The 13141-nt window shown below is 42.3% G+C and overlaps 1 long non-coding RNA gene across 1 annotated transcript; it reads right to left on the reverse strand.

Annotated features, from left to right (window-relative positions):
• Nucleotides 1–17: 17 nt before the first annotated feature.
• Nucleotides 18–13141, reverse strand: LOC144022706 (uncharacterized). Its single transcript, XR_013284391.1, has 3 exons — nt 12989–13141; nt 1578–1659; nt 18–1042 (listed from the first exon to the last, which is right to left on the reverse strand). It is a non-coding gene; the product is annotated as an uncharacterized LOC144022706 (long non-coding RNA).

Here is a 13141-nt window from a genome sequence, read left to right on the forward strand (position 1 = left end):
TGCGAATACTCTAAGTAATGTGGAATCAGACGATATATACCCAGTATGGCGTGAATTTTTGAAACAAGTTGAAATTTGAACAGTGTATCGGATGTTATGTGGGAGTTTTTGCACTGTAAACAAGTGAGAATAAAATGCTATAATAATCGTATTGAAATAAGGCGAGAAACATGCTTCCAGCATTCCCACAATAATGTTTTCCATGAAGTGATTTCTACAGTTATTCAGATAGTTTGATCCACGCCATTGTCATAATTATTAATGAAATACAAAGCCATCAATTACAGACATCCACAGAGCTCAGCAGATGTCTGCATGCTCCTCAATCAAATTGTGGTGCACTTGTTGCCGGGATAGAGAGGCATTTCTTGGCCAGGTTAGCAAGGTGGGAAAAGTTGTATTCATGACTGTTTCACCACTCAAGTGGATCAGTGTCAGGGTTTGCTCCTGGCAATAGCAGAAAGATTGATAGTTCAGTCTCTATGGTATCTGCCTCTGACTAATCAGAGGTTTGTGCATGATTCCTCTTTAAGAAGGTTGCTAAAGTCTTTTTCATCTTGGGGTCAGGTTGTTCGTCTCCCACCTGCTCAACTGGACCAGACTTTGGTAAGCTTTTGTCAGTGGAGACAGACATTAATTCACAACTCTTCTTTTGACTTGTTCCACCTTGCTCGGGTCAATGCAGGTTGTCTGGAATCTTGGGTCCACCACAGAGGTCATGTTCAAGAGTTCATCCTTTACAGGGTCACCGTATTTTCCTTTGAGGTATCCCAAGACCTCAATTTCTTGCCAAGAAGGCACAAGATGGCGACTTTTCACATCTGACCCCAGAAGACAAGTTATAGGCTTATCCTGTTGGAGGAATCGCTCAATCATTCCCCAGCTCGTTGGGGACTCAGTTATTAGGTGATGAGGAGGCAAGCCGAGCTCTGACTTGCGCTTCACCCAACTCTTTTCTTTTTTACCAGCTGTAGGAAAAAGCAGCGACAACCTTCTTGCAAATCCCGATGGCACGATCGATGTGGGGATCCTTAACAGCATTCTCCATATGGTGAGAGGAATAAAACACACAAATTACTGTTGGGATAGTAATACATTTAAAACATATTAGTGTACATGCCCATTCCCCCCCCGCCCCCCCCCCCCTTTTTCATCCATTTCAAAACTTTAACTCTGACCCAAATATCTACAGGTACAGACGAACACTTATGTGTACAGAAACAGTGCATTTTGTTAATTAGCTATGTGTATCGCTGGTGTTAAGTCCTTGCATCTCCAAAATCATCACTTTTCAGGGGACTCCAAAAACGGCACGTTTGCTCAACAATATAAATTGCATCGCCAAAGAGAGCAAGCCATTTTCACCTCTTTAGATTGTTCAACAGTTCATAAAACTGGACTGAGTCGACCAATAGTATAGATTGAAAAATTAAAAAAAAAATCAAATTCCAAAATGTAAATTAAGTGTTGGCCTGATGCCAGTGATATGTACATTTTGTAACGTAATAATAATTATAATAATCCTCAAATAGTCATAATATTTAGACTTTACCTTAGATTTCGATCACATTTCTTACCTCTCACAGGAATTGTAAATCATGCCGACCTTGGTAACTGAGACTCTCTTTTCAAAAATGCGTTGAATCCATTTTGATTATTCTGGGAAGAAAAAAAAGAACACATTCACACACCCACACCTGCAAATTTGCCATCCGTCCTTTTTCCTATATTCTGTTCAACATCACGGGGGTAGCTGGAGTTTATCAATTTTGGGTAAAAGACGCAATACACAAGGGGCTGATCACCATTAAAGCATATTCAGCATACTGTAGACAAACAACCACTCACATATTCATCTCGACACTGAGTGGTAAGTGAATACATCCTGTTTGTATTTCCTCGTTAGGAAAATGAACCACAACAGCAGCCGGTGATACATTGAATATTTTACAAGCAATAGTCAATAATCCCAAAAATCCCAAATAGTCAGTCTGAACATGTTCAACAGACGTTATTATACACACTGAAAGGTATGACAAGGGCAATTATTTTTATATTTGGCTTTTATGTTGTTTTGAAAAAAAAAAGAAAAAAAAAAGAGCTCTTTATGGTGATCTTAGCATCTTTTCGAAATGTTATCCATCCATACAACTATCCTTCCATTTTCAATGCCATTTATCTTGTTCAGGGTCACTGATAACTATCCTTTAACTCTCCCATTTCCAAAATATAACAACATAGCCTCATTTGATGGAAAGTGGCTGTGGCTTTGTTCTGCCTTCTAGATGTTATCGTTATCTCCTTTCCATGTGATGAAACTGAACAAGAGGAAACAAAAAAAGTGTTTAATACCCATAAGCTTACCAGGTCATTTACGAATTGTGTACAGATAAGGTAACTGCTTGTAAAATGTCCTGAGATGAACTGTGCAGTACATAAAGTAGGGTTAGGTTATGTTTATTATTCCGCATAAGCTTTAGGGGACAAATCTAAAAGAAAAGAAAGATTACATTTCAGAATTATAGTAATCTTACGAGAATGTATAACATGTTTCTTTTTTTTACTCTTTCTCTTATACAGTTGGCTGAGGTTTAATTTTTTCAATAATGATTCTGGTGAGTGAGGTCCTGGATATTTTCCGTTTTATTTATTTATTTTTTTAATCAGATTTTGTTTGTTGACCTTAATGTTTGGTCTTATGTTGGGACCTGAGCCGTTTGGGACTTAAATTGATGTTATTTTGAGTGTATTTCAGCAGTCTTACCTAATGTAAATAGTCTGGTGAGTTTATTTCATTCTAAGACATTTTTAGCTAACCGATTCTGACTTCTATAGGACATATTCACACGAACCAATTGAAGATTCCAATGAGAGAGAGAGAGAAAAAGAAAGATAAAATCCATCCATCCATCCATTTTTAACCGCTTATTCCTCACAAGGGTCACGGGGGTGCTGGAGCCTATCCCAGACGGCTTCGGGCCGTAGGCGGGGTACACCCTGAGCTGGTTGCCAACCAATTGCAGGACACACCATACTGAGGACGCAAGTTCGAGTCCAGGCTTCAGCCTTCCTGGGTGGAGTTTGCATGCGCTTCATGTGCCTGCTTAGGTCTTCTCCGGGTACTCCCACCTTCCAAAGACATGCTTGGCAGGTTAATTGAACACTCCTAATTTTCCCCATTGTGAGTGCAATAAATGCTTAATCAGATTTAAATAACACGATTATGTCAACTGGTCCCAAATAACTATTTCATTTAAGTTGGATTAATGTTGGTTGACCAAAATTTAGCTAATGTTCTTAACTTAATACTGCATTATACAGTTGTGTTCAACTTACACAATGGTGTTATGTTGAATTTACACAATGCTGTTATGTTGAATTTACTCAACATTATCATGTTGTATAATTTACCTGATATTGTTGAATAAAAATGATCATTCCTCATGATGTTTCATTTATTTAACACCATTATTTAGAATTTTTTGACACTATTTTTCTTGAGTTACTAAAATGGTAGCACTTTTCCAACTATTAAAGCAAACTCAAGGCATCTTAAGGTTTACTTCACACATACTTCTCAATCGCTTACTGATGGAGGAGCATCAAGAGCAACTCGCTGCTCAGTACCTGAGCTCAGGGACACGTCATCATGGTCCCTCCAGAATCCGGTATCGAACCCACAACCACCAGTTTGGGAGACGAGCACAATACCATTGATCCATGCTGTCTTACTGCAAGCGTCTGTGTTAAATATACTTAACACAAATGTGTTTAGAGAGCAAATGTGTGCCAAACACTGGCCTAAAATACTTGATGTGTTTATCTGTTTGTGCTTGTCCGACTTAGTCCATCTGCAGCAAGTGGCCATATACATATATAATGGACTAGGAATTTTTATGCAAAAACAAAGCTGTTTTTACATTCAATTAACATGCAAAAACAACATGTACATGCAAAAAGAAACCCAGTATACTAGGAGGCGTGCTAACCAGTCAGCCACCGTGCCGCAAAAAAAAAAAAGATATAATGAACATTAAAAATATTTTCTCGATCATGTCTCCCTATTTTCTTTCACTCACTACTGTTTGATGGGAAGGATGAGCATCTCATCCTGGCTGTAGTGGAACCACTCTTCAAATTGGCACAGGGTCATACCTGGCGGCTCATGCAGTTTGCAGGTGCATCTCCCATTAACACAGTTTGTTTTTGTACAAGAGCAATGTAGCAGCTGTAGTATTTCCTCTGGAGTGATTCTGTCCACTTCTAAGGTATCATCTGCCACCTTCTAACCATGATTTTGTCTGTGGACTGCAGCCTGGTAGTCAGCAAGCTGGATGGGCTTGTGCTAGGGATCTTTTATTTGGAGGCAGGTCTTTCTTTCTCAGAACACTTTCCTGACTTGAACAACGAAACTATTGCTTTGTTAACATCCATATACTCAAGATTATATAGGTCACACCTGAACGCTTCCACTGTTTTGAAGACCTCTGGTGATGTATCTGAGAAACGGTTTTTTGTAAGCTTTGGTTTTCCCCACTGATGGATAGCACTTACAGTGTCACATCCAGAGAATGGATGCAAACCAAAAAGGGCATTCGTCGGCCATGAAGCCGATTGATGTCAATAATGTGTGTATTTCAGCCCATGACTATGTCAAAGTACAATTTTGCTTCTGAACCCGAGAGCCAGCACAAATGTTGTACATCAGTGTCTGGTCTCTTGATTACCAGGTCTTTCTGCATTTGTGCTGTAACCTACTATTGAAGAAGAAAAACAAACTGCATACCTAACTACCTAATTATACCTACATACGTAATTACATATGTTCTGTGCTGGAATCTTAATCATCACCTGATCGTATTAGATGCTTGCCAACACATTTGGCTAGTCTAATTTTTATGGCTAGTTTTGAACAGAAGTCAAGGAAAAAAATGATAGCAATCTTTAGCATCACAAATTGTCATGGAAGGCTGATCTGGCCCACGGAGCTTGAGTTTGACACCAGCCAAATGTTTGATAAATGATATTCTTCCTTGAACAAATTGACCACCAGCAGTCCTAGAAATGTACATCTGACTGATTGTAATGCATTCACCATTGAACAATTCACAACTAAGAATTGGTCATGTACTGTAAATGATGTGCTGCCTGTAACCACCTCTTTACTATCTGACTTTTAGATAACAGAAAATCCCTTTGTCTTTTAATATGAATGAGGACTTTCAATCAGTCTAATTACATCTAAGGCAAACATGGATGAGCGGAAAATGTTTTGAGGGTTTTTTTTCCCCCTAGCTAGTAATCAACTAAATTATCCACTAGTCATACATTTAAACATGAAAACAGTAAGGTGTCTCTTTTTCGCCTCGTTTTATAATTCCCCATCTGCCCATCAATATAGTTGTAGAAAATTTGCTCCTCGTGAGGATAACAGTGATAGCTATTTGAAAATATGATGGCTAGTTACTCGTGACAAAAATTCACACTGTTGATGACAAGCAACTCTTTTGTTGTGATGTGTGATGGATAAGCCATTACCTCAACCATCGTCTGGCTATTACCAAGGGAACAAGTTCACATATCTCTGTTGAAATCTGTCCAGGCTCTAAGTTAATGAGGTTTTTTTATTTTTTTTTTTTTTTTTATTTTTTTTTTTTTTTTTTTTACTGACAATGACAAGTCATTCTCTCTGCAAGGGGCTGAGCTCTCCAAAAAATTGTTGGATTGTGTCAGCATTGTTTTCCTTTCACAAAGTCCCATTAGGAGTGACAAATGCAACCAGGACCTTAGAGTCAGGAGCACTTGGACCCCGTTTATCATGTCTGGCGCCAGGGTTAAGTTTGAGTTCATGACCTGTTAAGTTGGGTTCAAGTGTCTGTTATATACTGATGTAACAAGTGTCTGTTTTGAACTGATGTAACTAGCATCTAGTTTCAACTGGTTTTAGGCTATGTGATGTTATGTGAAGTCAAGGGCTTTGTGATGTCAAGAATCTTTAAAGTCCCTTTACCTGGTCAAACAGCCAATCAGATAATTCCATGTCAGTCCAGTTACCCATATGTCTAGCCACAACCCATCAGATCGATTCCTTGTCTATATAAGCCTCCTGAGAAGTGTCGGATTATTACTTGTTACCACCGTCTTTCTGTGCAACTCTCTTTGTTTCTCGTCTAGTCAAGTTTGTTCCATGCCTCTCGATGTGAATAAATAGTTAAAATCTTATTTGTGTCTGCGCTTTGGGATCCAACCTTCAGCACATGACACATGTAACTTTACAGTTTACTGTAACTGCCTACGATGCCATTTCACTTGTCACCATGCAGCATCAGTGTAGTAAACTAAGAATTTGTTCTTGTTTTGGCTACAGATTATAGTTTGGTCACAACAAATATTTTATGTTTGGCATGTTAATTTATCAAGTTTTTATTAACATTTGATCACAAAACAGTTTTGTCTTAGTATTTCTGCCCTTGCCAGAACACTCTTCCGTGTAGAAATGATAGTGTTTACTGTATCAGGTGCAGGGGGTTTATTTCCATGGCACCCTGCATTTCTAGATAGCCTCCCACTCCAGGGGTCCATTTCACAGAGCAGGTTTAGTGAGAACCCTGAGTCAATAAATCCTAAAATGTGGGAAACTGTGTTTTACATTTCAGAAAGGGAGATAACTGAACCAGAGAAAAAGAGGTAACTCTACCCCATTTCATAAAAAGATAGCTCTCGGTCAGTTAGCGCAGTAACTGAGTCGATGAACCTAACCTGGTCAGTAGCAGGTTTATCACAATGAACCTTGAGGTTTTCTCTGTCCCCGCCTCCTTTCTGCCACACACATTTGATTTCCTCAGTCAGTCAGTCCGCTGTAGTGAGTTTTTGCGTAAATACGCCTATAGTCTATAGCGTAAAGTCCACTTTTGTCACAAACATAGCATGTCCTTTTGATAATGACGCTACTGATGAAGGTGCCGCATTATTGCGCGGGGAATTAAATATTCCTTATAAGATTGTTATCAGACCGCACATAGATATGCTGGCATTTCAGGACAGATATCTTTTTGAGTGTTCCCATTTCACATCACAGTCCATCATCTACATACACAACTTAATCCGTCCATACATTTGCAACACTACTAGCCGTAGTTATATGCGCTCACATCGCAGCAAATATGTTTTGTGTTCCGTTTATTTCCTTTACCCCTTTGAATGTTTTGATATTTCATCTTAAGCCAAGTGCGCTTCACACCTGCAGGATTGCACCTAAATAAATTAATGAGCTATCATTCAACAGGTTTCCCCTGTAATATTATTGTGATTGCAAAGGACTACATTTAAATTTACGCATTGACCCGAGCAGCAATGTTCTACCTCACCGCCTTCCTATGAGGAGCTGCTGTGGTGTTACACTGTTTTTTTTGTTTGTTTTTAGACATTTTCAAATTCGCCACATGATTGCATTAAGATTTTCAGTTGAAAATCAGGGGTAAAAAAAAAAAGGGAAAAAAAAGTCATCAATAGAGTCATTGTCAAAAGGACATTCCATGTTCGTGACAAAAGTGGACTTTACACTCTATTGCAGGGGTGTCAAACATACGGCCCGCGGGCCGAATCAGGTCCGCAAAGGGGTTTAATCGGGGTTTAATCCAGCCCGCGAGACAACTTTGTAAAGTTAAAAAAAAAAAAAAAAAAAAAAAAAAAAAAAAAAAAAAAACAATTAATGTCGGACCAATTACTCAGCCAGCTACAATCAAATATATACATTTGTAATTTCACAAGCAGTCCTCAGATGAGTAACGTAACTTGTACACGGAACCGCCATGGAGGTCATTATTTTACACACAATCTAAAGTTATGGTTTGTTTAAAAAAAAAAAAAAAATGTTTTGTTTTTTTTTAATCATAGACCAACATAAATGTCTCAAAGACGACATAAATTAAATTACTGGTAACACAAATACATATGACAGGGATTAACGTCCTTATAACTTCATTAACTGGGAACTATATATGCAAAACAGGTCGATTAAACAGGTCCGGAATTAATACAGGCAAAGTGTTGCCGCGTTTCATTTACATTTGTGTTATTTATTTAAACAACAGATTAGAGTTGAGCTCCGTAATTCAGGGCTGGCCCAAAAATCGCAAAAATCTGCGTATATTTGGCGGGAATTGTTTTTAAGTTATTTACCATTATTTTACCGATTCGGCCCAGTGAGTAATGTATTTTCCTCCATGCGTCCCCTGAGCTAATATGAGTTTGACACCCCTGCTCTATTGTATTGGCGTATTTATGCAAAAACTTGCCGCAGCAGACAGAATGAATGAGGACATGAAATGTAGTGTGTGGCAGAAAGGAGGCGGGGACAGAGAAAACCTCGATGTTCATTGTGAAAAACCTGCTACTGACCAGGTTAGGTTCATGGACACAGTTACTAGTAACTGACAGAGTGCTTAAATTAGCATGTGCCTGTTTTTAAACAGGCTAGATTTACCTCTCTTCCTCTGGCTTCAGTTACCTCCATTTCTGAAACGGAAAACACAGAATTTCCCACTTTTCAGGGTTTCTTGACCCAGATTTCTCACTAAACCTGCTTTGTGAAATAGACCCCTGATCTCTGAGGACCTCTCCTGGTCAGATAACATCAAGAAGGTTCATCAGCGTCTCCACTTCCTGAGAGTCTTCAAGGAAAGTAATCTGGACACAAAGTTCAAGCTGGCCTTCTACCGCTCATCAAAAGTAGGCTTCAGAGGACAGTTAAAGCGGCACAGAAGATTGTTGGCTGCCCTCTCTTCTCCTTGGCTGACATCTACTCCTCCCAGAGCTCTGAACATTATCAAGGAATACTACACACCACGGTTTTCATTCAATCTACAGTGTAACCAAGACATGCATGACATCCTAAATACAAAAAAAAAATGAAAATTCATCTTTTTTTTCTTTTTTTTAATTCAAACAAAAATACATTTAGCTTAGATGGAGGGATTGAGAGGCAAAATCCCACACTACCATTACACAAAGTAACACAGTACATTATATCAAGCACCATCAGTGCTTGGCAATATTAATCAGAATACCATGTTTAGAGTGTTTAAACTAGTGGTTAGCAGAGAACATGTAAATGGAATGTTTGACTTGACTTCCTCTTTACATCACGTTTAAGCGCCCCCTTGCGGTGGAGGGCAGGGCGTCAATGTGAGTGAATTAAGCCCAATTCACACTGGCTGCGGAACGGACGTGGTGCGTTCTCCGTACAGTGGCCGTACGGACGACGCAAGTATAGAACGCATTCAAGTCTACGTGTCAATTCACACCTGCTACGCTGCGTCTGCGGTGCGGAACGATTGTTGATGCGGAAGGTTTCCGCAAGCGTTCTATTTCTTCCGGACGCCATATGCGGAATTCCGTGAAGCTGAAGAAATTACACGAGCCGGACAGGAAGTCGGGCGTCTCACATCAAGGTAAATCCGGTATGTTTCAAAATAAAACCGTTTGAGAACTCGTTTTTTTGGGGGAGGGAAGCTAGCTAGCTAAATAGCATGACACGAGTCGGACATTTAAGACAAAAAATGAGCTCAGAATAAATTAAACATGACAAAATAACACTATTTAAACACAAAACGTACTTACCCATGGTAGAACAGCCATGGTAGAAGTCCCAGAAATAATGTCCAAAAATCATATCAATGTGACAACAGACAAGTGTGGCTATTGTTTACAAATATATATACACGGTTGTTATTGGGTGAACTCAACTCTCCAGCATGAACCCCACGTGATCTTGTGGTCTGTCGGGAGCAGATTTCCGGACACACAACGCGCGCGATGTGAATTGCAGTCCTTGCGGAAGCCGTACAGAAGACACAACCCTTCATTCCCGCAGTCAGTGTGAATTGGGCTTTAGAAAACAATCTGTGTGACATAGAACAATTTCTAAATTTGCGACAAATACAATGGTTAACTTCTGCGCGGCCTACAGTTGCTCTAATCGGGGAAACGGGGATAGAAAATCATTCTTTCGGCTATTGGCAGTCATTTTAAACCGGGGGAAAAGATGAAGGAATTGAGTGAGAGAAGACGGAGGCTAGCTAACCTTCAACATGACTGCTTTGCACCCTCAAAACAAACAAGAATATTTTCAGATTACTTTGTATCAGGTAGTTTTCTCTTTTTCAAAGTGGGTCATGACGTTAACATTTGCTGTAAATTCCAGGCAGATGTGACAAATGTGCCATATGTTTGAAGTTTGAAGAAAAAAATTTAAAAAAAAAAAGACAAAAAAAAGGGAAAACTCTGGGGCATGTGATTTTCAGCAATCAGACACACAACACATGTACCCAATGTTTGCATATTCAACATTTATTTATAATTACAAATTTCTCACATTTATTTAATATAATAGAACATTTTTCATAGGCCTTGCGAACATTTTCACATGCTAATCATAACACTTTAACAAAGTTTACTTGGCAACTTTGGGTTGTGAAAAATCGTGATGTTACTTTTTTTTATCTGGTGTAGCGAGTAGTGACGGGAGTCGGAGGCGGAGTGTTGAAGTCCAGAGCCAAAGACTGGCGTTTTATTGACATCATCAACAACAACTCACTCTGCGCGAGGCTCACAGACCTACCAACATTTTGTTCTTTTATCCTTTCATCCTTTTATCCTTTCATCCCATCCAACTCCTCCTTCGTCCGTTCCGTGGGTGAATTATGTTCTCATCACCACACAAGCCCCCCCAGAATTCACCCATAATCAAACTCCGGATGACGGGGCGGCAAAACTGCCCGACCCCTGCGGGTAACGTACCCAGGAAGCGCGGGCGGGAGGGGCACAGCCGGAACATCAGAACAGTCCCGCGCACCCACTGGCGGGAATGCAGGAACAACTGGAATGGACCCCGCCCGGTCTCCCAGGTAGCCTAGGGGGGCGGCCGCGGCGGGGGGCGCGGGGCAAGTCCAAGGGTCCGGCCAGGTCCGCGTTTTTAAGGCCGAATGGCATCCTGAGAAACTCGAACAGTCCGAAAGGTGTTATCACAGCAGCCTTAGGCACATCGGCGGGGTGAACCGGAACTTGGTGATAGCCCCGTACCAAGTCCACCTTGGAAAACACCTTCGCACCTGCCAGGTGGGCAGAGAAGTCCTGTATGTGCGGGACGGGATAGCGATCGTGCGTCGTGGCATCATTGAGGCGGCCATAGTCTCCACACGGTCGTCAGCCGCCGTCCGACTTCGGAACCATGTGGAGAGGCGAGGCCCACGGGCTGTCCAAACGACGAATTATGCCAAGGCGTTCCATGTTGGCGAATTCGGACTTAGCTGTGGCCAATCTATCAGGGTTGAGGCGTCGGGCCTTAGCGTGAACCGGCGGGCCCACGGTCTCGATGTGGTGCTCGACCCCATGCTTGGTAGAAGTGGCTGCAAATGTAGGCGTGGTCAGGCTGGGGAATTCTCCAAGAAGCCGCGTAAACACGTCGTCATCTGAGAGTGGGCTGGCAAGGCCCTCAAACGTCTCCACATCACACCCACAAGCAACAGTGGAAAACGTCACAGCATCCAACAGGCGGCCATTTTTAACATCCACCAGTAGACTGTGGGCACACAAAAAGTCCACGCCAAGAAGGGGAAAAGAAATGTCCGCAGTGATAAAGTCCCAAGTGAACCGGCGCTCCCCAAAACATACATCCACTGTCTTAGTGCCGTAGGTCCGGATAGGTGCATCGTTGGCCGCTGACAGGTGCGGGCCGTGAGTGCCCCCGGCAGCATCTTCAGCCGAGGCAGGCAACACGCTTCTGCGGGCGCCGGAGTCACAAAGGAATTTGAGTCTGGAGAGGGTGTCCATGATAAACAGCAGCCGGCACTCTGCGCCCCCACTCACAGCTGCAACTGAGTGGAGGCGTTGCCGTTTTCCGACGCAACAAAGGAGCAAGGGGCGCGGCACCTCTTCGCCTTGGTTCCAAAACGTGCGTGAAAATAGCATAAGCCAGGGGCTGATCGGCCATCCACGGCAGCGCGTACCTTATGAGGTGCCGTTGCGGCCGCCGGGACTGGGAAGGCGCGTGCAGAAGCCAAGACCTCGTGGTTGTGACGCTGGGTGGCCAGGAAAAAACGGTCAGCTTCCTACGCCAGAGCACGTGGCTCGGAGATGGTAGTGTTCGCTAGCGCTGTCTGGACATGAGGAGGCATGTGTCGCAGAAACAGTTCAATAAACAAAAAGTTCGGCTCCTCCGCGCCAAGCAGGTTCAGCATTTTTTCCATTAGCTCGGACGGCTTACTGTCCCCCAGGCCCTGGATGGCGAAAAGGCGGCGAGCCCTTTCCGATCGTGACAGCTCGAAGGTCATAAGGAGGTACGCTTTGAGCCCCGCGTACATATCCCGTGCCGGGGGAGAGGTGATAAAACTCACGGCTCTGGCCGCCGTGGAGCTCCCGAGCGCGGACACAACGTGGTAGTAGCGCGTGGAATCGTCCGTAATTCCCCGGATGGCAAACTGAGCTTCAGCTTGTACAAACCACGTCGCCGCGGCCGACTCCCAAAACTCCGGTAACTTGAGACCAGCGGAGTTCGCCATGTCGCTCAATTCGATCAAATTCTCAGCCTCGGAAACGTCAACGAGGCGGATGTCGGGGTCACCAATGTAGCGAGTAGTGACGGGAGTCGGAGGCGGAGTGTTGAAGTCCAGAGCCAAAGACTGGCGTTTTATTGACATCATCAACAACAACTCACTCTGCGCGAGGCTCACAGACCTACCAACATTTTGTTCTTTTATCCTTTCATCCTTTTATCCTTTCATCCCATCCAACTCCTCCTTCGTCCCAACGTTCCGTGGGTGAATTATGTTCTCATCACCACACAGGCGTGTTTGTTTGCAGTTAGCAAGCTAAGATAGCTTGTAAGGCTTTGACGTACAGCAAGACTAGTTTATCCGGACACAAACGATATAATGAATGACGTTTTACACCAGTAACCCGTGTCAACCAAAAGATAAACAGAACATACCTTTTCTGCCACGAGACAAACATTGTCGTGTTGAACACAGCTGACATCCTTCACCCATCCAGACACAAAGTAGTTGTCAGACTCCAAGCTCTTAATAGCGTCAAAGTCCTCCCATGTGTAGCGCTCTTTTTCACAAATAAATAATTTAAAATG

The sequence above is a fragment of the Festucalex cinctus genome, chromosome 7 (genome assembly GCF_051991245.1).
Source record: "Festucalex cinctus isolate MCC-2025b chromosome 7, RoL_Fcin_1.0, whole genome shotgun sequence".
Lineage (NCBI taxonomy): Eukaryota > Metazoa > Chordata > Actinopteri > Syngnathiformes > Syngnathidae > Festucalex > Festucalex cinctus.